Here is a 25,739-nt window from a genome sequence, read left to right as displayed (position 1 = left end):
CTCGTTCTAGCCCCTTTTTCATGAATTATGGCTTTCATCCTCCTATTCTTCCCTCGGTTTCCCCTTCCCAAGGGGTACCGTCGGTTGATGTCCATGTTGCCAATTTGAGGAAGTTGTGGGATCAGACTCGACAAATTCTCCTTCATAATTCCACGTTGTTCAAACAACACGCAGACAAGCGTAGAAGGGCGGCTCCGGTTTTTGTTCCAGGGGATAGGGTATGGTTGAGTACCAGAAACATTCGCTTGAAGGTTCCCTCTATGAAATTTGCGCCTCGTTACATTGGTCCTTACAAGGTTCTGACTCGAATTAATCCTGTTGCGTATCGCCTTGCCCTTCCACCTGGCTTGCGCATTCCTAACTCCTTTCATGTTTCCTTGTTGAAGCCTCTAGTTTGTAACAGGTTTTCCTCCGCTGCACTCTCCCCTCGCTCTGTTAGGGTTGAGGGCCAGGAGGAGTATGAGATCAACTCCATCCTCGATTCTCGAATTTCTCGGGGGAGGTTACAATATCTTGTGGACTGGAAAGGATATGGTCCTGAGGAGAGGTCTTGGGTGGTCCAGGAGGAGGTGCATGCTCCTCGCCTCCGCAGGGCTTTTCATTCCCGGTTTCCGTCTCGTCCCGGTTCCTTCCGCCCGGTGGGCGTTTCTGAGAGGGGGGGTACTGTCAGGGTACCTGTTGTCTCTACCTCAGAGGAGGTGAGACACTTAGAATTACGCCCTCTCAGAGGGGCTGACTCACTCGTTCCTCGCAGTTCTCTCGGCCGTTTACACGCCGGACGCCTCTGATCCGCCTCCTTTTATGACGCGGCTCTAGTAGCCGACGTCATGACGACTATCCGTTCCCACCTGTCAATCAAGTCCTGAGCACGAATCAGGACTCGTCGGGGGCGTGATCATCTATTTAGAACCAGGGTATAAAATAAGGTTTTGTGTATTGGTTCATTGCCCTGTCGTGGTTCTAGCTAGTCTAGTCACTCAGCGCTCTTATTTCTATTTGTCTCTTTGGTTCTGACCCGGCTTGTATTATTTCTACCCTGCTTACCTCTATTACCTTTTTGACCCGGCTTGTCTCTCGTTTACCTGCTCTCTCGTTCCCTCGACCTCGGCTTGTCTCTAGACCATTCTTTGCTTACTCCTTACGTTAGTCCGGCCATTCTAAGGTGCGGTATACGTAACTTCTCCTGTTTGTACTCTGCGTGTTGGATCCCTGTCCCGATCCTGACATTACGACAGGGCCAATGGATCCTGCAGGTACAAACACTCAGGTCGGTTCTCCTGACTCTAGATTTGAGGCCATGGATCATAGAATGGACCAGATGGCTCTAGCGTTGCAAGCCTTACTATCTCGTTCTAGTAACCAATCAGAAGAGATGCGTACTGCATCCATCTCTCCTGTAAGTTCAGGCCTAGAGGTAGCCACAGTAGGTGCTTCATCCCGTATAACTCCCCCTGTACGTTATGGTGGCTCTCCGGATACGTGTCAAGGTTTTTTAAACCAGATAGGTATTCATTTCGAATTACAACCCCGCTCCTACCCTACAGATAGGGCGAAGGTTGGATTCATAATCACACTACTCATTGATAAAGCTTTGAGATGGGCTAATCCTTTGTGGGAGAATGATAATCCGTTAGTCTATAATTATAATGCCTTTGTCACTGCTTTTAGAAGGACTTTTGATCCTCCAGGTAGAAAGGTTAATACTGCTAGACTACTGTTACGTCTTAGACAACATAACCGAACCCTTGTTGATTATGCCTTAGAGTTCAGATCCTTGGCAGCAGAAGTCAAGTGGAATGAACAGGCTTATATGGACGTATTTCTAAACGGACTATCAGACGAAATTCTAGATGAGGTTGCCACAAGAGAGCTTCCTGAAAGTTTGGAGGATTTAATTTCTTTTATTTCTCGAATTGATGAACGTTTAAGACAGAGACAGAACACTCGAGATAGAACCCGTAGACCTTCCTTTAGACTAGCTCCCTCATTCCAAAGTCCTGAATCTACAACTTTAGCGCTTCCAGAACCTATGCAGATAGGCAATACTCGTCTCTCAGAAGAGGAGAGACAGTACAGGAGAAGGGAGGGGTTGTGCATGTATTGTGGAGCAAGAGGTCACCTACGCCTAAACTGTCCTAACCGCCCGGGAAACGCTCGCACCTAAGTTCCTCTAGAGGACAGGCCTTGGGTGTTTCTATCTTGTCCTCCATACATGACTATAAAGATCATAGGCTTCTACTACCTGTTTCTTTAGCTTGGGAGAAGGGAGTATTAAATACTATGGCGTTGATAGATTCCGGAGCTGCTGAAAGCTTTATTGACCAAGTCTTCGTCACTAAACACTCTATCCCATCCCAGCTAAGGGATACACCCTTGGCCGTTGAGGCCACAGATGGTAGACCATTATCTGAACCTGTTATTTTTCATGAGATCATACCTGTTAACTTAACTGTTGGTATCTTACACGAGGAAGGTATATATTTTATGCCGTGCTCGGGACAGGGATCCAACCCGGAGGAGCTGCAGGCTGAGCTCCTGGATCCTCTCTCACTCCCCTGCCGGCTGCCACCACGGTGCTTGCAGACCAGGGAGGGAGATCTCTGATCTCCCTCCCCGGTGTGCAGGCACATTGCAGGGCTGGCACTTGGACAATGCCAGCCCTGCATTAGCCGGCAGGGGAGAATCTCAGGGGGGAAATTGCTCTGTTGTCCCCCCCGGATCCACCACTAAGCACATGGGGGCTGAGAGAATGAGACACGTGGAAGGGCTGGGGAAGGAACGGGGAAGGAATTAAGACACATGGGGGGCTAGAAGGGGGGGGGGGGGGCAAAGCAACACAGAGGAAAAAGAGACAAGATGATGGGGGAAATAGACACACAGAGGTGTTGGAGAAAGGGCAAAAGAGACAGGGTTTGGGGCGGAGACACCTAGAGGGGCTGTAGGGACTGTAGGGAGACAGAGACACAAAGGGGCTGGGGAAGGGGAAAAAGAACTGGTCTCTGGGCTGGGGGGACACAAAGAGACACATAAGGTTTAACTAAACCCATTAGATTTTAGTTGTGTCGACTAAAATCTACTGGACATTTAGTCAACTAAATCTAAACAAAAACAAATTAAACTAAAACTAAAATGGGTTTTTAGTCAAAAGACTATAACTGGGAGATGGGGCCTGAAGCTTGCTTTAACCCCTTAAGGACACATGACATGTGTGACACGTCATGATTCCCTTTTATTCCAGAAGTTTGGTCCTTAAGGGGTTAAGCTCAAAAATCCTACTAAGGCATTGCACGGCAAGAGGGTCATTATAGGACCTAAATTGCGTTATTCTGATCAGCGACTGCATCGTTCAGCATCACGGGCTGGTGAGGCTGAAGGCCCACTGGCTGGGAGAGGCGGACGATCTCCAGACTGGGGGCACAAGTCACATAGTCACATAGTAACATGGTGTGGTAAGTAAAATGGTGGATGTTAAGTGCTCATCGGATCTCAGCAATCTGGAGTTGGATGTGATGGCTGGTCTAACCCGTATCTTGGATGCCTTCTGGGAGAGGCTGACAGCTCGCACTAAGGCCGCGTCTCCCACGGTGTTGGATACTTGCACTCTTCCAGGTCCACCAGTCAAGATGCGACGGAGGAAATAGAGCTCAAAGCACCTGGACCAAAATGTTGGTAGACGCCAGCAACTGATCAGAGGGACAGCGATAAGGCTCTCACTAGGCCCACACACAATCCTCCTTCCTCACAAGTGTTTACCTTACTGGAGGGTCTCTTGAGATCATGGCCGGGCTTGTCTTCCTGTACCACTCTGATGCTCCTGAAGCCACTACCTGGGCCCTTACGCCGGATGGCTATCTTGCTGAAGCAAGACTGTTCTACCCCAGAGGGGCATGGGGTGACATGTGACTGTGACTCTGAAGAAAACAAAAGCCCTTTTAAAACAAACCTTAAAACTGTTAAGAAAAGGAGTTGTAGAAATGGTACCGAAGAAGCAGAGATTCAGAGGAGTTTATTCTTGCCTCAGTCTTACTGTCCTATTCTGGATCTCAAGGAAATCAACAAGCTCATTCCATCTCAACGCTTCAGGTTGGAAACTATAGTCTATGCTACCCACATTCTACAAAAGGGAGATCTATCTAATGGCTACCTTGGATCTAAAAGATGCTTAACTTCATATTCCTATAGCCAGGGATTCCAGAAAACTTCTAAGGTTTGCAGTAAAGAAGGTAACAAGAACTCTACATTTCCAGTTCAGGGCCCTGCCTTTCTACCTCTCTTCCTCTCCAAGGGTTTTTACAAAGGTACTAGCACCTATTACTGCTCTTTTTGTTTTTTTTCAATTTGACCATTTTAATTATTTTTTGTTTTTCGTTCCCTTGATAAAAGGGCTCGAAAAAGCATGAACAGGATACAGAAAGAAAAAGGGTGGAGGTAAACATAGTTTGTGTATTTACAATTAGGAGACAGTTTGTATACAGACTAAGGGGCTCAAAAGGCATACAAAGCCAGACGTATTACCGGTCCTTCGAATGGCCGGACTTAAAGTGAAAAGGTACAAGGATGAGAATAGAAAGGTCAGACAAGCCAAGGCCAGGATAGGAGACGGAAAAAAAAGCGAATAACAAAGCCAAGGGTCAAGGATGCCAGAAGAACGGATAACCAGAAAACAAGCCAAAGTCAGATACCAAAACAGACAAACCAACAGAACGCACTCTTGGGCTACAAGAGACCAAGACAGGGCAAGGAAGTGATGAAAGAGGGAGGTATAAATAGGGCTAAGTGAGAGCTGATAGGCTAGGGAACATAATGAGGCAGTAATTAAATAGAGTGCCAGTTCAAAGGTAAAAAATGGTACTTCCCGTTTAAGAAGCCGGAGATAAGTCTCACGCTCCCTAGCTAGTAATAGCGCGTGGATGCGCGCACACCCACGAAGGGCGAGAAGGAAACCTAGCATGGAACACACAAAGGAGTCGAGGTGCACGAACCTCAGAGGCAGGAATCCACAAGCGTTCCTCGGGACCATAACCTTTCCAATGGACCAAATATTGAAGGGTCCCACAAGAGAAATGAGAATCAAGAATGTGCTGGATCTCATACTCTTATTGACCATGGACCAAAACAGGAGGAGGACGAGAATGGGACCTGGAATGACTGTTACAAACCAGTGGTTTCAGGAGCGAGGTGTGAAAGACGTTGGTTATAACAGTGGACAGAGGAGGAGAAGTAAGAGAACAGAGGGGTCTAACATGGCTGATACATGCATGCTCACATGAACGGCTCCAAGATCACACCTGTCTTTCTCTCCAATCAAGAGTAGGGTTGTGTTTCTGTAACCAAGGGAAACCAAGATCTAGAGGACAAGAAGGAGAAGAAATGGCTTGGAATGTTATCTTTTCTTTATGCAGTAAGCCCACCGATAAGATAACAGCCTTCGTTTTGGTGTGTAACAAACGGAACTGTTAAAGTATTTTGACAAAGGTACCAGCACCTATTACTGCTCTTTTTGTTTTTTTCAATTTGACCATTTTAATTATTTTTTTGTTTTTCGTTCCCTTGATAAAATGGCTCGAAAAAGCATGAATGGGATACAGAAAGAAAAAGGGTGGGGGTAAACATAGTTTGCGTATTTACAATTAGGAGACAGTTTGTATACAGAGTCATTATCATTGAAAGCCATTTTGCTCTTGAGTTCCTCTCGATTCTGAGTTCAAGTTATACAAATCGGCATAGTATCCAGCAAATTAGCCCTAACTTCCTACCCTTCCCATAGTATCCAGCAAATTAGTCCCTAATTTCCCACCCTTCCCATAACCCATGGGATGTCCCTGTTCCTCCCTCGAGCTTTGATAGCTTCCGATATAGTATGGAGAGTGAATCTGGCGTGCTGTCTCTGGAATACTGTACCTGATCTGGGATCACATCTTGATGGGGAGTGTGAGTGGGGAATGGTTGTGGGTGGGTTTGGGTTTGCGTGGGCTGGTTGTGGGCATTAGTCTGGTCCAGCAAAGGGGGTGGTAGGTCAACAGTTTGAGCTTTGACTGCACAGTCTCAGGTGGTTATCCTCCCTCCCTGTGGGCTTCTGCTGTCCAGCATCTCATGCTCACACTCGACCTAGGGTCTTGAAGTCTAGTGGTATACCTGTGTAATTGTGAGAAAGCTTTGTTCTATATTAGTGTATCAGATCAGGCGGATGTATGGGTCTTAAGGTAGTCCTCCCATTGTCCCCGTGCTGCCAGAACATGTTTCTTGGGAGTCATTTGTTTATGGGACATAGCTCCGTAGTTGAAGTTTGTTGTGATCTGTCGTATCAGGGCAGTTGTGTCGGGGGCCCCTGTAATTTTCCACTCCCTGGCTATCAATGTAAGGGCAGATATCAGGACATGGTAAATCAAAATGCCACACTGTCTATTGAATTGGTCTAAAGTTAGAAACAGTAGTGCCAAAGCTGGCTGGAGTGTAAATGGTAGTTTCAATGCGTCCGAAAGTGTCTGTTCCACTTTCTTCCAGTATGGTTTAATGCGTGGTCATGTTCACCACACATGGAATATAGTTCCTCTTTCAATGTGGCACCTCCAGCAGGTAGCCAAGGTGTTAGGGTATATTTTTGCTAGTCTATCTGACACCATGTGCATTTTCCTCATTTTCTCCAAGTGTGATACACAAGCTGTTTTACCCTTGTGCCATTGTTTGATGGTTTATGAGGCTTTTAAGTCTGAGTGCCATGCTATTATATGTTTATCCTGGGTATCGTCGGTCCCTATGTTGAGTAAGTGATAGCTAGGGGAGAGGGTTTTTTGGGGGGTTGTTGTTGATAGGCACGCCCGTTCTGTGTCATGGCTAGTTGGTCCTGTGTGGTGGCAGTTAGGTTACCTAGCATGGATTTAAGTTGTATGTAGGAAAATAGCGCCCCATGGGGCAAGTCAAATAGTGCTTGGAAGTTCGGGAAGTCTAATAATTTGACATTTGAATAAAGGTGGTGTAGGTTAGTGCAACCTTTGAGCTGCCATGTCCTATAATCAAGTAAGGAGTTAGTTATATGTATACAGTATATTGGGGGGGCCAGGGACCAAGGCTCAGTGGAGCACAGGGTCGTTCTGGCCATGTCCCATTTTTATAATAGTAAGTCCGTGGTGGGCGTGAGGTCGGAGATGTGGGGGTGTCCAAAATAAGTATCTCAGTCCCTCCCTTGGCATCCAGTGTGATTCTATCGCAACCCATTGCGGGCAATTAACACTTGCATGAGTTGTTAGGAAGGAGACAGTCGGTTCTCCAGTCCAGGTTGAAGGCAGCTTGGAGAGATTGTATGGTTTCCCTTTGTAAGTCAATCCCCATGGCATGTGTCTTGGTTGCATTCAATTTGTAATAAGAGACCTGTTCGTATATAGTGAGTTCCGTGATAAGTTTGGGCACAGATATGCGTGGTTGGGTCAGTGTCAGTAGGACATCGTCCACCAAGAGATTTGTTTTATATTCGTGGTCACCTATATGCACACCATGTATGGATGTGTTATTTCTTATAGTGGCCGCCAGTGGTTCCAGGGCCATCACATATAGCAGGGGCGACAGTGGGCATCCCTGTCTCGTTCCATTCAAGATCTTGAAGAGATCCGACAGGAATCCCACATTGAGCAACCGAGCTGCTGGTGAGTGGTAAAGGGCTCGAACAGCTGAGGGTAATTCAGCCGGATTCTGAATTTAACCATGACTCCCTCCAGGAATTTCCGATGGAGCCAGTCAAAGGCTTTCTCTGTGTCGAGTGACAGGATCAGACCTCCCCCTCTAATGCACCCTTTTTGTAGACTGTGGAGTATATTACTTTTCGTGTGTTCTCAGAACCCTGGTGTCCTTCCACAAAACCCACTTGATCATTATGTATGATGTGGGGCAGGTAATTCCCAGTCTAAGGGCTACGTTTTTGGCGAATATTTTTGCATCGGAGTTCAAGAGGGAAATTGGTCTAGAATTTTGTGGGTGGGTTGGTGGTTTGCCAGGTTTGGGCAGGGTCACCACATGAGCAATAAGTACTTCATTGTGCAGTTGTTGGGTGTCTATGGCTTCTGTGAATAGTTTTTCTAAGCATGGCGTTAATGTGTGTCTAAAGGTCTTTGTCATGGAGTAACACTTCCGGGTTCGGCATTCAGCGGTGAGGAGCCGGACCCCGCCCCCCTCTGACGGTATTTAGGGAGACTGGGCCTGAGGGAGGGGGCTTGGTGATTGATTGTGTGAGCTAATGTGTGAGCTGCCTCTGCGAGACCGCGGGCTCCACAGGCTCAGCTTCTGGGATCTACTTCCACCGGACTTGCCTCTCCACAAGCTCAGACAAGCCGTTCCAGCCTTTGAGCAAATGCAAGGATTGCTGCATGCGATAAAGGATTACTGGAGAATGGATACTTTGCTACTTTACAAGTGGACCATATCTCTGAACTATTGGAGGACTACCCATATTAACCTTAAAGGACCACTATAGTGCCAGGAAAACATACTCGTTTTCCTGGCACTATAGTGCCCTGAGGGTGCCCCTACCCTCAGGGACCCCCTCCCGCCGGGCTCTGGGATGAGGAAAGAGTTAAAACTTACCTTTATTCCAGTGCCGGGCGGGGAGCTCTCCTCCTCCGATCCTCCCTTTCGGCTGAATGCGCATGCGCGGCAAGAGCTGCATGCTCATTCAGCCCGTCTCATAGGAAAGCATTTACAATGCTTTCCTATGGACGCTTGCGTGCTCTCACTGTGATTTTCACAGTGAGAATCACGCAAGTGCCTCTAGCGGCTGTCAGTGAGACAGCCACTTGAGGATTTGGAGGCTGGATTAACCCTATTATAAACATAGCAGTTTCTCTGAAACTGCTATGTTTATAAAAAAAAAAGGGTTAATCCTAGAGGGACCTGGCACCCAGACCACTTCATTAAGCTGAAGTGGTCTGGATGCCTAGAGTGGTCCTTTAACCCCTTAAGTACCAAACTTCTAGAATAAAAGGGAATCATGACATGTCACACATGTCATGTGTCCTTAAGGGGTTAAGTATATCTTTCAGCTATTTGTCTACAATATCATTTATTAATGAACTGTTTCTTGCTTTGCAAATACATTCAGTGCTTCAAGTTACTAATCTCATGAAGGACAACTCCCATCATGCTTATTCACTATGAACTGTTCTTGCTTTGCAAATATTCTTAGCTACTTGATTATTGTTCCTATTGAAGATTATTCTCATGAACTTAAGGAATGTTACTTAATGCATCTCTGAAGAAATACTTAATAATGAACTTTGTGTTGTTGATTACTTGCACTTCTTCTTATTGGATTATTGCCTAATGCAATTCATTTAAGTTTAACACTTGTTAAAACTTCGGTTGAATCAAGTTACCAGTGATTCTCTCTTTTCTTAAAGCTACAGTATTGATACTTAAGGATTCTCCATTTCTTCACTATTGTAATTAGGGAGTTTACAAGCTGCAGTTGAGTTCGAATCCAAATCACCCCTAGTAGCGTAACAGTCTTATAGTAAGAGCTGTCAAAGCCATCTGGGCCAGGGGACTTGCCTAAGGGTAGGAGGTCTATTGCTTTGCAACTCATCTATAGTGACCAGGGCAGTAAGCGCCTGTTTCTGTTCTATAGTAAATGATGGGAGCTGAGTGTTGCGTAAGTATTTTCAATAGTGTCCGTGGTAGGTTGGTGCGTATTCGGATCTGAGTTCAAGTTATACAAATCTGCATAGTATCCAGCAAATTAGTTGCTAATATCCATTGGGATCATAAGTTTGGTCCCCTCTTTGGAGTGTATATAAGGTATCTTGTGCCTGGCCTGTTGTGTTCTGAGACGCTGTGCTAATCATTTGCTGGCCCTGTTCTTAGTGCGATGCCTTGAGTTTCTTCAACTGATAACCTATCTTATCTAGTGCTTGTTGATGTATGAGCCTGGAATTACGGATGATGATGTCTTTTAATGTAGCTTAGGGTGTTTGTTGGTTTTATGCATTGAGAAGATGTAATTCCTGTTGCTACTGTCGTAGTTGTGAGAGTGCCTTTTTACACAGGTATGATACCCTCTGTATCAATAGGCTCCAATCACAGGCCTTATGTGCCACCTAAAGGGAGCCGTGCAATATCTTGTGAGATTAGTTTTCCCTAAAGTATTGTTGCAGTGCAGTTTGCAAGTCTAGAGTAAAGGTGGCGTCAGTTAGTAGGGAGGTATTTAGTTTCCATGGGCTTCTATGTTTGAAGTCATACAGGTGTGTGGTCTGTCCTACCTCACAGCTTTCGACCTGGCCTAGTAATAGGAACCCATCTATCCTGGAGTAGGAGTTGTGGACTGCGGAGAAGTGCGTGTATGTACGTTTATTGGTATGTGTAAGTCTCCAAACGTCATAGGATTGGTGCGTGTTGAGCAGTGTTTGAAGGCATCAGCATTGTCTCTGCAATGGCTGGTAGCTTGCACTGTGTCTCGATAGGGTCGTATCTACTTTGGGGTCCAGAATCACATTAAAGTCTCCACCTATTACAGTAATACCTTGTTAGAGTGAGGTCAGTCTGGTATGGTGTGCAAGAAACGTTTTTGTTTTTTATTTGGGGCATAGATGTTCGCAATGGTGTATAGGATGTTATTTAGCAGTTGTCACATCCTGTTCCTGTATGCAGATCATTTTTGACCTTGGCTTCTGTTATCCAGTACTCTTTTTACAATTCTTGTTTAGTTTTCTTGTTTTTTCTGGTTCTCTGTTCCATGTCTGGTTTTCTTTATGCTGGGTTTTCTAGGTTCATTCCTTTATTCCGTTCCTGGAATTCCCAGTCTCCTGGATTCCTTTAAATGTTTGTTTTTTGTTGCCACACCCGTTGCCATTTAGCTTTTTTGTTTCAGTCTGTTCCTGCTAGCAGTGATCTCATTCCTCTGCTCCATTCCTTGCAGGTAAGTACTATGTATGTTTTATTATTGTACTTTTAGTCATGCATTTCTAGGCAGTTAGGACCCTCCGTAATTGGAGTACTTTGGCACAGTGGTGGGCTGCATACATCTTGGCCATTTATGTATGTCTAAATCTCCAATGTTTATTACATATATAGTACTTGGTTATTTCTCCTCTTGTTTTGCCTTGTATCGCTTGTCTTGTTTTATTTTGTCTTGTATTCCCGGTTCAAGTACAGTCCTATCCTGCCCTGTCCATGCCCTGTTCTAGTTTTCCCTTATGTATTGTGTACATGTTCTGGGTTCTGCTTTCTGTCCTGCTCCGGTTATGGGTTCTACTAGTCTTGTATATTCTTGTTTGGTGCCTATTCTAGTCTTGCATTATTTTCTAGTACTGGATATATATCTGCATAATATCTAGTTCCTGGCATCCGCAAAAGCAGCATCAAGGCCCTGATATTAGGCCACACAAACCCTGGTGCTCAACTCCAGGGGGCATGTGGGTACTCTGCACCAGACCTTGGTAGTTCATTTCCACGCTGTGACTCCTACCATCATCAGGCATACAGGGGTCCTGGTCTTTGGACCGCCACCCGTGACAGCAGTCCAGTGATGATCACATATCTGCCATTCGGGTAAATTTCCTGGTGTAGCAAGGAAAAAGCTACATGTTTGCTAATTAGGATAGAGGTTCCTTTATACTTAGTGTGGGAGGTGGCATGATATCGGAAGGGGTATTCAGCCAGCCAGCTGTGTATGTGATCATTGGTCCTGTAGTGCGTTTCCTGAAGACATATTACATCCACCCCTAGGGATTTAAATTCTCTGCCCAATATGTGCCTCTTGACTGGAATAATCAGTCCTCTAACATTTTAGTGAGCAAAATTTCATGGAGGGTCATACTGAGCAGAGTTATGATTGGAAAAAAGGTTGTCGGCAATCTATGTTTACGGGGTACGCTCTTCCCAGCTTGAACAAGCAGAGCGTATTTGCCCGTATCTGTCTGGTATGTCGCCTTTGTTGGATGTTCTCCTCAGCAAAATTTATGGTCCAGATCAACACATTCAATGGGATCCAGTGGTCTGTGTCTAGCGATCTGCCCACGCGGTACTGAACATCAGGGTAGAGAAGGGGAGCAACCTTAGAGTAGCTGCCACGGCAGTCCATGGACAGTCTTAGTAGGTACTGGAAGTGGGGTAACAACTTGGACAGAAAGAGGGAAAATAGTGCCATGCAGATGGCTAGAAACTGAAGTACAGTGTCATGGCGGTAGAAGCTTATGGCTTCTTCCTGGGGTGAGCATCTTCCCTTCAGATGGCGTATGGTAGTGAGGTATGTTAGTGAAGATGGCCTTGTTTTGTCTTAGCTTAAGTAGTGGAATCATGAGAGCTCATATCTGTTAGCGCACGTGGTAGCTAGATGCATAGGGGCGAGATAATCGGCCACGGCGCTCTATGTGTGTCTCTGTCTTGTAGGAACCAATGGGTGGTCAAATAACCGTCAAGTGCGCCATTACATGTCAACAAACAATGAACAGTAGTTTTCAAATACATAACACTGTGCCATTATTTTCCCTGGCCTGCTCCTCTCATTGTGTACTGTCCCCACCTGTTGTCCCCCAGCAACCCAGCATATATGCCAGATAGCATGCTGAATGTAGCACAGGCCATCAGGGAGAGGTCCTCTGACATATAACGAGAAATTTACCCGCTCATTATTAGGAAGCGAGGTGGGTAGAGTTCGCCTCCTTAGTATAGTTATATAAAGTTTAGTTATCAACAGATTTGATACAGATAGAAAATAAACAGTGTATCCTAAGTTGCAAAAAAAAACAATATAACATAATCTGGGACAGGGGTAGTGTGAATGCCACTCGGTCATCCTTGCCAGGGTTGCTCAGCCCCCAGAGGCATGGTAAGTGCCAGGATTGGGATGTGTGTGTCAGACTTAGCCGTGCATGTGCACGGTGAAAACCATAAGGGCATTACTGGTCTGTCATGACAGTGTCAACATCGCGGTGTGCAGTAGCTCAATTATAGCATAGTGTAGAGCTCTAAAAAATGTAGGCTGGTAAGTAATTGAGGTATGTGGTGTGAGGCATGATACTTGCTGTGCATAGGCATAGTGTAGTGTGGTAAAGTCCTTAATGACCGTTACTGATGTCTCTGAGTCTTCCTCCATTCCGGTTGGAGTTTTCTTGGACTGGATGGCTGTTCGGAAGGCCCTTGCATTTTAATGCCCCAGGTCTGTAGTAGCTGGGCACCTTCTTCCGGAGTCTGGCTGACCGTCACCTTGCACCCTCTGGTAATTATCAGTTTGACTTGGTACCCCAATTTGTAGTTAACTTGATTGGACCGCAGCTGCTTTGTAACATCCTTGAAAGATCTTTGCGGTCCTGTGTATGGTCCAGGAGGAGGATGTCATGAGGTAAGTCCGGGGCCATAGTTTTGAAGAGGCCTGTAATATAGGCTTGTAGGCCATCCTGGGTGACAGACTTAGGTACTCCTGATATGCGGAGGTTATTCCTCCATGAGCAGTCTTCAAGGTCTGCTAGCTTAGTATCCTGAGTCTCCATTCTCTCTAGGATTCCCTCCACTTTGCTTGCTAAGTCGTTGTGAGCTGTGACCATGTCAGCCATGTTATCTTCCACGGTGGATGTTTGCGTGCCAATGTCCTGAATTTCCTTGCGGAGGTCACCCACTGTGGTGTCTAGGTGCGCCAGGAGTTTGGCTGACATTTCATCTAGCATCTTCTGCATGCCTGTGTTAGGCCTTGGTCCATGTCCAGAGAGTTAGGGCCTTGGTCGCAGAATCCCTGCCATTACATCTTACTACCCAAAAAAAGAAGAAAAATCAGGAGAGAAATTTCAGACATTCAGAGGACAGCAGGTTGTTCTATAAGGAAAGCCATTAGAGTACTGGGATACTTCACATCAACCATCCCAGTGGTAGAATGAGAAAAATACGCTACAAAACCCTTCAGTGGGAAATTCTGTCCCATTGGTCAAAAAGAGAAGAAGATCTGGATTTTGTGTTTTAAATCTCAGAAATTGTCAGGGAAAAGCTATCTTGGAGGAAAATATCAAAAATTTTAACAGAAGGCCTTTCGTTTCAGCAAAAGGATTGGGTAGTACTGACAACTGACACATCAGAGTCAGATTGGGGAGTACACCTAAATTATTGGATGTGTCAGGGAAAATGGTTAATAAAGGAAAAAGACCATTCTTCAAATTTCAAAGAGCTGAAAACAGTATTTTATGCTTTAAAGGAATTCAAGAATCTTATTGTCGGGAAGTCAGTGAGGATTCAATCCGACAACAGTGTCTTATATAAACAAACAAGAAGGTGCCAGAATAAAATATCTTCACCAGTTGTGTTCAGAAATTATGGCCTGGGCCCATGAATTTCTAGTAGACCTATCAGCCGTTCACATAAGAGGAATAGACTACTTGATTGCAGATGACCTAAGCAGGTCGAAGTGGTCGCAGAAAGAATGGTCCCTGCATCCAGACATTTTTGTTCTTCTTGCAAAACGGTTCAGAGTGCCTATAGTGGACGCCAGGAGAAAGAACACAAAGGTTCCTGCTTTTGCCCCTCTATTCAGATGTCGGGTTCACAGTTTAGTGGACGATGCACATAGGTGCTGAAGGCAATGGACTAAGTTTGCAGTACAAAAGGATCAGAAGATGAGAGTAGTCGGGGAAGTCAAAGGTCAAGACAGGTGGCACAGGTTCAGAAGCGATTATACAAGCAAGGGTCAAGAGCAGGATATAACAGGATAGTCTCTGAAGGTCTTTACACGATCAGGAGTACAGAACAACTGAGTGAAGAGTGAACTGAGGTATCGTTCAGATGAACGTGAGTGGTGGGCGTGGGTCGTTGAGCTAACTGCGCTGTCTGGGGGGTTGCACTCCGTCACAGCGTCATCAAGGAGTGAGAGATGCGGTGTGGGAGCGCGAGGTAGGTGAGTGTGGGAGCAAGGTCCTGATATCAGAAGAGACTTCCCTCATTTCATAGACGGTCTCTCGATCAGGTGGAACTTCACTCTGGCATATTTGTTTCCTCCAATAAACCTCATCCCGAGAGTGTTATTAAAGATCAGATCAGACAAAGCAGTGGTTCTAGCAGTCATTCCGTATTGACCGAATCGAACTTGGTTCTCGTGCTTAAGAGAGATGGCTTCAATATTCTGGGAACTTCCCCTGTCTCCTCAACTTTTGGAGAACAAAGCAGTCCCAGAAGGCATACTGTGAATGTTCAGATTGACAGCCTGGCTGCTGCATGACTGATTCTACACCACAAGGGACTGGCTGAAAATAAATTTAACATCTTGCTTGGTTCCACAAGAAGATCGACGTCTAAAATCTATTTAAGAGTTTGGCTTAAGTTCCTCTATTGGTGCCATAATAATCACTGCCTACATCTTTCACCTTTAACAGATTCCATAATCATTTTCTTTAGGAGGGGTTCTCTGCAGGACTCTCTACCCTAAAGGTCCAACTATCTGCTCTTTTTTTTTTTTTTTGGGGTAAAAAACATGGCTACAAACCTTCTTATCCATAAATTTTTAGGGCAATCAGACTTATCATACCCACTACTAAGTCTTTTTTTCCAACTTGGGACTTGTCTATTGTGCTTAGAGCGCTGTGTAACCCTCCTTTTGAGCCAATAGAAGAGATCCCTTTGAAACTGCTATCCTGTTCCTTGTTGTAACGGAGCTCCGTGTACCCCGACCGAGTACCCTCCGTTGATGGATGCTCCTAGCGCTCTCAGAGGACTCCAAGCACTGCAGACGACACCACAACCACCGCAGGCTCCACAACCGCCGTAGCTTAACTGGAGCCGCGCCGTCTTCCGTCCACCCTGGAATGAACCTTCAGCATTCAGGAACGTGTGGGGAAGACCTCTCCTCCAGGAGAGCGTATCTAGAACAAGCTCTTAAAAGAGCTAAGTGATTAAGAGCTCAGGGGAATATGCATCGCATAGCAATCCCCAGTGTGATATAGCAGTTCCCTCCAATAACGAGACACGGCTACGTATTGAGGGTCAGAAGAGGTCTGAGGACTGGAACACCCAGCCTGCTTTTTATTAGGATCAGGTACATACAGGACACTCCCAGGGGGAGGATGAAATTGACCAATCACATGCATGGTAACACCCCCACGTCTCCTCCCCTCAGATAAACACATAACCCAATTAAAACATACATTATTTTACCCAAGTTCTGGATGTACCCCAAAAACAGGGGGTACAGCTTTAAATCTGGTATCCCCAAATAGCCCTTGTTCAGGGGAACAGTCTGTCCAAAAATCAGCCCATTCGGATGGATGGTTCGGGAGATACAGAGCTCCAAAGTTTTGACCGACCGCACAGACCAACTAGCCGAAAATAGTTCCATGAGTTTTGGCCTTGCGGTCGGTCTCCGTTCGCACGGTAAAATAGACGAAATTCTTGCCATCCATTCGCATCTTTGTGGTCGCTAGAATCCCCATACTAAGTTAAGTATAACTACCGAACGGCCGGTCGTTCGGTAGTTTCCGTACGTAGTTCTGGATGTCTGGAGGTCTTAGCGGTATTCGCCTGTTTGCGCTTCCGATTTCAGTTCCATGCGTTCACAGGCAAACACCGCTGTTCGCACGCAAGATGGCCGCGAACACGTGTAAAAGTCCCGAAATGGCGGCCACCTATTCAGAGCACAAAGAATTCGCATGAAATCATACGAACGGCTGTATTCTCCAGCAATGGTATTCTCATGCAATATATTCGCCTAAATCCCCTGGCTGTTAGGTTATATTAGCAGTCCAAACCTACAGCATAGATAAAGGGTAAAAGACAGTCTAATACAAGTCCATATGCCTGAATACAGGGTTTACAGTGCAATATAGTCCAGGACCATAGTCGCAGGGGAGGAGGCAGGCAAGCAGGCCTCTCCAGGACAAAGTGGCGAAGGGCACTTCGTCACACATCTCCCCTTTGGGGGGAAGACTAACCAGGCACCTGACCTTCTGTCGGTCAGTGCCTCCGTTAGTCGATCCACCAACCCACAATAAACAGATGTCCGAGTAGCCCCCCCACAACATCAAAGTACAGGAACAGCCCACCCACAACACACAGTTACTGCACCTGGGTATTTGGCTGTGGTAATGAGGCCACATGCCGAGGGTACTTGAAGGGCAGAGGCCAACTGCACTCTGCCCAGATGCCAGCTCTTCTGCTGGGGTAGCCTGCAGGACATCAGGCTCTGGACCAGGGACAAAGGTAGGGCAGAGGCCGACTGCGCTCTGTCCAGCTGCCAGCTCTTCCGCTGGGGTAGCCTGCAGGACATCAGGCTCTGGACCAGGGACAAAGGTAGGGCAGAGGCCGACTGCGCTCTGTCCAGCTGCCAGCTCTTCCGCTGGGGTACTGAGACCATAGTCCGGCTCAGTAGTCAAGGGAACATGGACGTCAGGAGGGGTTAGCATCGCCTCCGTTAACCCTGGTGCCACGCTAGGAGTTAGCTGGGGAGGGGAATTTGTACTTACCCCCTCCTCTGGGTGTCCCGGTGAGGGTAGTTGGGGATCTGGAAAGGCTGTCCAGCATCCCTGTAGGTCAGGCACAGAGACCACGGTCCCATCTGCGCCGTCTGGAGGATTGGTGTCTCCCCTTGTTAGGGGAGGCTGCCGCTGGGGAGAGGGGGTGCTGTGCTCCTTTCCCGGAAACACAGGCTGCCGCTGGAGAGGGAGACCGCCTGTCTCCACTCCCTTACCATTGTCCTGTTGCTGTAGAGAGGGACCAACTGTCTCTGCTCTCTGTAGGACACACTGCTGTTGGGGGGGAAGGACGGCACCTTCGGCCCCCTGGGGTACACACTGCCGCTGTAGAGGGAGACCGCCTGTCTCCACTCCCTTACCATGGTCCTGTTGCTGTAGAGAGGGACCAACTGTCTCTGCTCTCTGTAGGACACACGGCTGCTGGGGGGGAAGGACGGCCCCTTCGGCCCCCTGTAACTCACGCTGTTGTTGGGGCGCAGGGACGGAATACTTTGCCCTCACTGCCCGATATTCTGCTTCCATCTGCAGATACTCCGCCAGTTCTCTCCTCACTCTCGGTACAATTTCCTCTGTTAGGAGGGGTCCGTAGACAGCCAACCGCCGCTTCAGCATAGCGTCAAACTGTACGTGACTATACCAATAGTCCAGTTTTGCTTGGTGTTCCCAGGATGCTGTTCCTCGCACTAGGGAAGCCATCCTGTTGTAGCCAGGGGCGCTGCCCAATGGCTAGCGTTGCCCTCAATTGTAACTCCAAACGTTACCAGTGTCTCTGAGCTGCTTCTCCTCGCACTAGGACGCCATCCCACCGCTGCCACCACTGTAACGGAGCTCCGTGTACCCCGACCGAGTACCCTCCGTTGATGGATGCTCCTAGCGCTCTCAGAGGACTCCAAGCACTGCAGACGACACCACAACCACCGCAGGCTCCACAACCGCCGTAGCTTAACTGGAGCCGCGCCGTCTTCCGTCCACCCTGGAATGAACCTTCAGCATTCAGGAACGTGTGGGGAAGACCTCTCCTCCAGGAGAGCGTATCTAGAACAAGCTCTTAAAAGAGCTAAGTGATTAAGAGCTCAGGGGAATATGCATCGCATAGCAATCCCCAGTGTGATATAGCAGTTCCCTCCAATAACGAGACACGGCTACGTATTGAGGGTCAGAAGAGGTCTGAGGACTGGAACACCCAGCCTGCTTTTTATTAGGATCAGGTACATACAGGACACTCCCAGGGGGAGGATGAAATTGACCAATCACATGCATGGTAACACCCCCACGTCTCCTCCCCTCAGATAAACACATAACCCAATTAAAACATACATTATTTTACCCAAGTTCTGGATGTACCCCAAAAACAGGGGGTACAGCTTTAAATCTGGTATCCCCAAATAGCCCTTGTTCAGGGGAACAGTCTGTCCAAAAATCAGCCCATTCGGATGGATGGTTCGGGAGATACAGAGCTCCAAAGTTTTGACCGACCGCACAGACCAACTAGCCGAAAATAGTTCCATGAGTTTTGGCCTTGCGGTCGGTCTCCGTTCGCACGGTAAAATAGACGAAATTCTTGCCATCCATTCGCATCTTTGTGGTCGCTAGAATCCCCATACTAAGTTAAGTATAACTACCGAACGGCCGGTCGTTCGGTAGTTTCCGTACGTAGTTCTGGATGTCTGGAGGTCTTAGCGGTATTCGCCTGTTTGCGCTTCCGATTTCAGTTCCATGCGTTCACAGGCAAACACCGCTGTTCGCACGCAAGATGGCCGCGAACACGTGTAAAAGTCCCGAAATGGCGGCCACCTATTCAGAGCACAAAGAATTCGCATGAAATCATACGAACGGCTGTATTCTCCAGCAATGGTATTCTCATGCAATATATTCGCCTAAATCCCCTGGCTGTTAGGTTATATTAGCAGTCCAAACCTACAGCATAGATAAAGGGTAAAAGACAGTCTAATACAAGTCCATATGCCTGAATACAGGGTTTACAGTGCAATATAGTCCAGGACCATAGTCGCAGGGGAGGAGGCAGGCAAGCAGGCCTCTCCAGGACAAAGTGGCGAAGGGCACTTCGTCACACTTGTGACAATCATATCTCTACTAGAGCCATGGCCACATCTTGGGCTGAAAAATCTCAGGCTCTGCCAGAACACATATGTAAGACAGTCACCTGGTCATCATATGACACCTTCATTAAACACTACAGGCTAGACTTATACTTGGCCTCCAAAGCCTCTTTCGGGCGCAAGGTGCTTCATGCAGTGGTTTCCTGATGCCCTCCCTGGATTTTAGTATCTTGCTATATCTCTCTTATACTGCCACCATTTGCTAGGAAAAACAGCAATTTTACTTGCCGTAAATTAGTTTTTCCTTAATATGGTGGCAGTAGAGGAGGGATGTACTCTCCCCAGGGACAAGCATCTAAAAGAAATTAAATTAAAAAGGTAACTTCTACTTAGGGCATAAATACACTGACCTGTCAAAAAGCTCTCAGTTCATAGCAAGAATACACACAGAGACACCAATATTGCAAAAACATGTATTAACAAAAATAGGGAGGAAAAGTTGTAATGCCAACATATTAAGATAAAAGTAATTTACGGTAAGCAAAATTGCTGTTTTTCCTGACATGGCCGAGAAAATGTCTTGCCTCTAGTGTTTTATGAAGGTGTTATATGAAGACCAGGTGGCTGCTTTACAGGTGTCTTGTGGTGAAGCCTGTGATCTCTTAGTCCAAGATGCATACATGGCTCTTGTAGTATGGGCTCTTATGGACATAAGTAATGGCAAACTGCTAGTAGAATAAGCCAGTTTTTTTTTTGTATCCACAAGCCATCTTGAAACAGTACTTTTGAATGCCTTTTCATTTTGGAATTTCCTTAAAAAATTTTTTATAAATAGATGATCCATTTTTCTTAGCTTGGAAGAACGGTCAATGTAAACTTGTAGAGGTCTCTTCACATATGCCATTTTTTCTCTTGAGGAGAAGATGCGGCACCACAAAATGAAGGCAGGACAACTGGATTATTATTAGCTTTAGATGTAATCACCTTTGGCAAAAAGGAAGGCTTTTGGTGTAAAATAACCTTGTCAAGAAAAAATATTGTGATTTTTTTTTAGGAGCAGAAAGTGCCTGAGTTTCACCAACTCTTTTAGCAGATGTAATTGCTACCAAAAAAGCAAGACAGGAGTTTCAAAGAGATGTCTTCTAATGGTTCAAACAGTGGATTGCAAAGAGCTATGAAAACTTTAGATAAATCCCATGTGTGAAAGAAATGAAATGATATTTTAAAGTAAAATTGCGAACATGCGAGCTTGCCTTATACTTTATGCTAGGCTTGTGTGTCATGAGTGTAGAGCTAAGCTAATATATTATGACAGGAAATAGATTATATTAAAGGGACACTATAGACACAAAAACAACTTTAGCTTAATGAAGCAGTTTTGGTGTGTAGATCATGCTGCTGCAGTCTCACTGCTCAATTCTCTGCCATTTGGGAGTTAAATAACTTTATTTAAGCAGCTCTAGTCACACCCCCAGCATGTGACTTATACAGCCTTCCAACACTTTCTGCAAACAGTCATCTAATGTTTACACTTCCTGTATTGAAAATACTGTAAAATTTAGAATTTCTTATCTCCTGCTCTGTTAATATCTTTCTAGACCCTGCAGGAGCCTCTTGTATGTAATTAAAGTTCAATTTACAGAGCAGGAAATAAAAACTTTTAAAGTAAGTTACATCTGATTGAAAGTTAAACCATTTCTTTTCATGCAGGCTATGTGAGTCACAGTCAGTGGAGGTGTGGCAACGCCTGCAGAAACAGAAACAAAAGTGATTTAACTCCTAAATGGTGGAGAATTGAGCAGTGAGACTTCAGGGGCCTGATCTATACACCAAAACTGCTTCATTAAGCTTAAGTTGTTTTGATGACTATAGTGTCCCTTTAAACGAGTATATAAGCCTAAGCATGTGTAGCATTCAAGGAATAGCAAGCAGGTTAGGTAGTGAAGTGGCATCAGGATAAAACGGGCTAGTTTAGGCATATCTAGAGAAAAGCCAAGATGTAGGCTGAGCGGAGTCTGGCTTATCATGAGTACACTCCTAGCTTTAGGCAAGTATGCGAATAAGTGAAATGGTAGGCTAGCTAGACTTGAAGGGTAAAGAGGAAAATTATAACATGCTGAACTATATGAGCCTGTTCTGTAAACATTGCGACTGCTTATTTGTATATCTTGTGCCAGACAGTGCTCTAGTTGAGATAACTCATAAAATATAATAAATAAAAGCAAAATACAGGAATGCATAAACATGTGTGGAAAGACTAAATAGTAGTGCAGATCAAGTTAGGGTTTCAAAATGATGTTACCACTGGGTCTAGGCTTCCAGGCAGATCACTGCATTGCCAATCTCAGAAAATGGAACTACAAATAAAAGAAAAATCCCAGCAGATAGCGGTGTTCGGCGTACTGTTCGACGTGAGGTTTTGCGGGTGTAATTTTCTTACTTCATATCTTGTTTTATACATGGATTGCTATTTGTTGGCACTACCTGTTCCTTTGTCTACTAGTATAGTTAGAGTCTGCTGGCCTCATTGAGAAAGTTTTATCTTCTAGAGACTAGCTCCCCATGCAGGGCAACTCAAAATAGACTAAATGAGGAGCACGGCAGATCTGAGGTGGATGTTACATAAGTGTAACCAACTCTTTAATTAGATCCTGTAGGGGGAGCAGAGAGCCAGATAAAGCTATGTGAAACTTGGTCCTTAAAATTTGCATTGCATTACCTCTATATTGCATTGACCATGCTAAGGCTACTTGCACCAGGTGCTCTTTAATAAAAGCTGTGTGCAGCATTACAGGAAGATCACAAATGCTGGGACTATGCGCTTGAAAACCACAAAAAATACTGTCTCTCCAGGAAAATGGCTGTGGTCATGGATACATAATGGTTGCAGAGCTGAGCATCGTGTGTTTAGAACTCTTGTCATACGTAGAGAGCGTAAGCTGCCACCTAACACCGCTGTGACATCATCCGCTGGAAATGTGGTCGCGATACTAGCCAGTGAAAAAGTTGTCCTTATATACCCTCAGCCAATAGGATGGGCTGTGACTTCTTTCCGCTTACTAATTAGGGGTGTGCACGCGATACACTGTGTTTCACACCAGTAGAGTCAGAGTCTTAACCGGTTCTTATCCAATCACAGGGCGGCTTGCATCCAAACACGGTGCAGCAGGCAGGGCAATGCTGAGTGTTCCGGCTGCCGAGCTGTCCGTGTATTCGCCCAGTGTTCCTCCTGTGAAGATGGCCTCCTATGTAGTTTCCCTGAGTGCAACAAGCTTTCCTGTCTTCAACTAGCGACTGGTGAGAGCCGCTGCCCTGTTACAGTATTACAATATACTCCAGTAACACCTACTGCCACATACACCCAGCTAGCAGCTGTCATGACACCCACCCTGTGCCAGGCTGAATGGGCTGTAACCAACCATGACACCCACCCTGTGCCAGGCTGAATGGGCGGTTAACCATGACACCCACCCTGTGCCAGGCTGAATGGGCGGTTAACCATGACACCCACCCTGTGCCAGGCTGAATGGGCGGTTAACCATGACACCCACCCTGTGCCAGGCTGAATGGGCTGTAACCAACCATGACACCCACCCTGTGCCAGGCTGAATGGGCTGTAACCAACCATAACACTGACAGGAGACCCTGTTAATGGAAAGAGTCCTCTCCTGGCGTGGAGACTGCTATTATGCACATATCACCATAGGACATGTCATCCCCAGCAGCTATAAACATTAGTGATTACTGTCATTGACAATGGAACCTTGCTGTGTTTATTCATTAAATTCCGAATTGTGGAGAACTGACAAGGCAAGTTTTCGTGGTGTATTTATCTAAATGAGAAAAGGTCCGTTCTCCACAATTACAGGGTTACTGAATAAAACCTCTCTTCGTAGTAGGATGGGTGTGTGCAAAGCAATAAATAGATCCACACTTGGTGTACTCTGGCAGCTTATCAAGCAATGTGGGGGTTGGTGTGAATGGGGAACCACATAAAAAGTGCTCCTAAGAAAAGGCTTCTCCTGGCATTGTATGGTAGTCTGTGACAGAGGAGGAGAGTACTCATGGAATATCATGTAACAGCTGGTGGGGATTAGAAGGTGCTCTCTGTTATTTGACCCTATCTCATATTACATGACCGTTATGGAAAATGTATATACAATACAAAGGTGTTCAGTATTAAAATCAATGCGACACTGATATACAGAATGTATGTCTTAGAATTGCCTGAAAATATAAATTCAATATGAGCTATAATGTAATGGGTTGAAAGGCCACTTTTTTCTCCTTTGCATTCGACGTACATGGGATGTTTTTTCTGATCTATAACCGAGAAATGATTATGTAGCATAACTAGGAAGTGGCTTCTTTAATTTGTTTAAATCATCCATGTCAGTAAATTTTAGTTACCAGTGACAATTATATGTATATGTTTATTAATAGAGCTATATAATAGTATACATGGATAATTTGCTATAAGGAAATGATCAAATATTCATCTAAAACTTATTGTTAAATTTGTAAACATACAAATATTTACTTAGGTGTTAATTGATGGGAATTCAAAGAGAATTTAAAGTTTTAGGCCAACTTTGAAAAATGATCTAAATTGGCTATGTTTCCATTTGGCTAGTTTGACATGCCGTTTGAAATTTACTTGGTATTCGATTTACATTTCTGACAGTTCGCACTTTAGTGAATAACTCCTGTAAGTCTCCAAAACTAAGAGTAATTTCTGTGGTTGTCAGCCTTATATACCAGGGTTTGTCTAAAACAATTGTAAAAGTTTTCCATTGGGCAATTTAGTATCCTAACACCTTAGCCCAGGGGTAGGCAACCTTTTAGTAGTACTGTGCCGATATAGGATTGTGATGTCCTGCAGCGTGCCGATCCTATTTTTTTTTAATTGAGGTGTGTATGCTGCCGTATTCTGCTTGTGTTATTTATACTGTAATTGCTTTGTATCGTTGAATTTGTGCGTATATGAGCTATTATCAGGGGTGTACCTAGAGTATTTGGCACCCGGGGCTGATCCTGGGCTTGGCACACACACACAGTCACAGGCAGAGAGTCACACACACATACACAGTTACAGTCACACACACAGTTACAGGCAACATCACACAGTCACAGGCAGACACACACACACACACCGTTACAGGCAGACAGACACACACACACACACAGTTACAGGCATGCAGTCACACACACACACAGTTACAGGCGTGCAGTCACACACACACACACACACACACAGTTACAGGCATGCAGTCACACACACACACACACACACATACACAGTTACAGGCAGACAGACACACACACACACACACACACACAGTTACAGGCATGCAGTCACACACACACACACACACACACACACACACACACACACAGTTACAGGCATGCAGTCACACACACACACACACAGTTACAGGCATGCAGTCACACACACACACAAACACAGTTACAGGCATGCAGTCACACACACACATACACAGTTACAGGCATGCAGACACACACACACATACACAGTTACAGGCATGCAGACACACACAAACACAGTTACAGGCATGCAGACACACACACACAAACACACACACACACACATACACAGTTACAGGCATGCAGACAGACACACACATACACAGTTACAGGCATGCAGACACACACACACACAGTTACAGGCATGCAGGCACACACACACACATACACAGTTACAGGCATGCAGTCACACACACACACTGACACACACACACACACACACAGTTACAGGCAGACAAACACACACACACAGTTACAGGCATGCAGTCACACACACACACAAACACAGTTACAGGCATGCAGACACACACACAAACACAGTTACAGGAAGACAGTTTTACAGACACAGTCACACACACACTATTACTTACAGACAGGAGCTGGAGGAGGAGTGGATTCACTGGAGTTCTCCTGAGATCTGTTAGGTGGAGAAGCAGGGATTCCTTCTTGCTGCACCTCCATGTGCAGCAGTAACAGCAGCGGGTAAGGGCCTATTAAGCCCCGCCCCGCTGCCAATTTGACTCCGCCCCCGATTCTGCTTAGCTCCGTCCCCACTTTCCTTCTGTGCGGCCAGTTCAGCTGCTCCTTGCGTGTGTGAGCTGTTCTGGCCGCCCGGCACCCTAACTACCATGGGGCACTGTGCGGCCACAGCTCACACAGCCCCCACACCAGGGTCATGCACCCCCCACCCAGTGGCACCCGGGGCGGA

General features: G+C 45.9%; 1 protein-coding gene across 2 annotated transcripts in view; it reads left to right on the top strand.

The window, feature by feature from the left end:
- The first annotated feature begins 22,462 nt into the window (after positions 1-22,462).
- The window catches only part of IBTK (inhibitor of Bruton tyrosine kinase), a 127,923-nt gene continuing 124,646 nt past the window's right edge, over positions 22,463-25,739 (top strand). For both annotated transcript variants that reach the window (XM_063443026.1, XM_063443025.1), the window contains exon 1: positions 22,463-22,783. The gene's annotated coding sequence lies outside the window, so the exon portion shown is untranslated. The remainder of the gene's footprint in view (positions 22,784-25,739) is intronic.

This window comes from Pelobates fuscus, chromosome 2, assembly GCF_036172605.1.
Source record: "Pelobates fuscus isolate aPelFus1 chromosome 2, aPelFus1.pri, whole genome shotgun sequence".
NCBI classification, from domain to species: Eukaryota; Metazoa; Chordata; class Amphibia; order Anura; family Pelobatidae; genus Pelobates; species Pelobates fuscus.
The sequence above is the reverse complement of the archived record's forward strand: the minus strand, read 5'-3'. Positions and strand labels throughout refer to the sequence as shown.